This window comes from Sciurus vulgaris (assembly GCF_902686455.1).
Source record: "Sciurus vulgaris genome assembly, chromosome: 3".
Classification (NCBI taxonomy): domain Eukaryota; kingdom Metazoa; phylum Chordata; class Mammalia; order Rodentia; family Sciuridae; genus Sciurus; species Sciurus vulgaris.
The window spans coordinates 139,782,473-139,784,694 of record NC_136463.1 but is presented as its reverse complement, the minus strand read 5'-3'; the positions used below and the strand labels follow the sequence as shown (position 1 = coordinate 139,784,694).

Below are 2,222 nucleotides of genomic sequence, written 5' to 3'. Positions count from 1 at the left end.
ATTTATTACTTTATTAAAATACTGAGTTTAATTGCACATGTATATTTTTGTCTCCTCACTGTTTCCATGTCTGACCACCACTACTATTATGTCCTATCATAACATTCCATACATACTTAAAAACTAAGCAAAAGGTGGAGTTCCATCTTTAAAAACTAAACAGACATTTTGGACAACATTCTTGGCAATGGAACTTGGACAACATTTATCAGATTGGTAGGGAAAGTTCTCACTTTGCATTATAAAAAGGACAGTCAGATATCAACTGTTATAGAAATGAAATAAGATGGAAATATTTAACAAAGTGTTTCAACTATTTTATCGAAGACTTCCTCCATTGCCAGAGATCTTGAAAATCTTCCTGGTCAGTCATCTGGAAGCAATTCTTCACATAATTGATGAAGTTGGCTTTCACCATAGGAAGAGAATCACCTTTTTCTCTACTTACTTGCATTTTTGCTTTAATGCCTTCTACAGAACTAGGTCCTTTTGGTCTTTTGGGAGTTTTTCCCTGTTTTTTGAAGGATTCTTGACCTTCAGGTGTTGGTGTTGATGGTTTTGAGCCTTTTCCATTCTGGTTTGATTTTTGTGCATTTTTGGGGGGAGTATCTCATACAGATTTCTTCACTGAAGCTTTTTCTTCATTTCCCTCATCATCAGAATCATCATCATCGTCTTCTTCAGCATCATCATCACCTTCATCAGCATCACGTTTTATTTTTTTCTGGAGAATCTTGCTACCATTTCCAGGGGCAGGTATCTTTCCAGATACACTTAAGAGATTTACATTCTCCTCCTTTTCATCTTCTGACTGCATCTTCCTCCACAGCTGCTAAGTGCTGTCCACTAATGTGCATGGACCCTGAACCACAAATCTCAACCTTAAGACCATAGGTGGTATAATTTCCACCTATGGAAATTATAAGCCTCCAAGGAAAGCCATGGGCTGTACAGACATTTTCAATGTTACTAGTTTTTCTTTAATTGGACTGCTTTCATAATTCATTGCCTCTGCCTCAACAATGTGCAGTTCATCCTTTGCACCAGCCCCTAAAATGATGGTTCTTAACAATAACTAGTGCTCGTTTTTATCATTATACACTTTTAAGTGATAATCTTTGTCAGTCTTTAGCTCACACCTGAAAAGATAGTTTTGGGGTCTCAGGGGGCTCATATCCATATCCATTTACTCTTCCATGAGGTGGTAGCACGCACTTAGGTGGGAGAGAAGGTGGACAAAAAAATAGACTGCTGCCCTAGAGAAGAGATGAGCAAAAGACAAGATCATGCCAGCTGTAATCACCTTTAAACACAACTCAAATGAGAATATTTCAGTTTTAGGCCTTGCTATGGATAATTTCAATTAGTTTTGGTCACTTAAATACCTTTGTTTACTTTCTATAGAGTATAACTATTATTATTTTCCATTTTCTAAATAGTGTACTAGTTAGAAATATATAAATTAAACTTCATCAAAATTAAAACTATTTTGCATCCTAGGACAGTATCAAGAAAGCATAAAATACATCTGAGCATGATGGTGCATGCTTCTAATCCCAGTAACTTAGGAGGCTGAGGCAGGAAGATTGCAAGTTTGCAGGCAACCTCAGTAACTTAGTCCCTAAGCAACTTACGAGACCGTGTCTCAAATAAAATGTAAAAAGGACTGAGGGTGTAGCTGAGTGGTGAAGCATCCCTGGGTTCAATTCCCAGTACCAAGAAAAAAAATTAAATATCACTCACAGAATGGGGGAAATGTTTGCAAAGTCTGTCTGATAGAAGTCTAGTATTCAGAAAATATAAAAATGCTTTCAACTCTACACTAACAAAATACTCAGTTAAAAAAAAGCCAAAGCTTAGCAAGGCCAGAAAGTGCCGTGGACCTCCCCAGAGAAGCTTCTAGAATCTTAGGTCATCACTTCAGTGGGATAGATTTCCTTTTGTCCCGGAAGCCTGTTAAGCATCCAAGTAAGATGTATAGGCCTTTCTCTCTTCCCATTAAAACAGACTAAATTTGGGGTCCTCCCATTTGAAATTGGGAAGAGCTTCCTCAGGCTTCCTCAGGCTGTGGCTCCCCACCCTGACGGGCACCAAAGAAAATGGAATGGAGGTTGTCCCCTTAGTTGCATCTAACACAGGCTGTGTTGTTTTTATAAATTGTAAGTGCTTTAGTGAGGCTGGTGGGGAGAAGCATAGACTGCTTGATCAAACTGCAATAACTT

At 38.2% G+C, this 2,222-nt stretch overlaps 1 pseudogene across 1 annotated transcript; it reads right to left on the bottom strand.

Annotated features, from left to right (window-relative positions):
• Window positions 1–313: 313 nt before the first annotated feature.
• Window positions 314–1,226, bottom strand: LOC306658170 (nucleophosmin-like; annotated as a pseudogene). The gene has a single exon. The product of its transcript is annotated as a nucleophosmin-like (transcript).
• Between the last annotated feature and the right edge of the window lie 996 nt (window positions 1,227–2,222).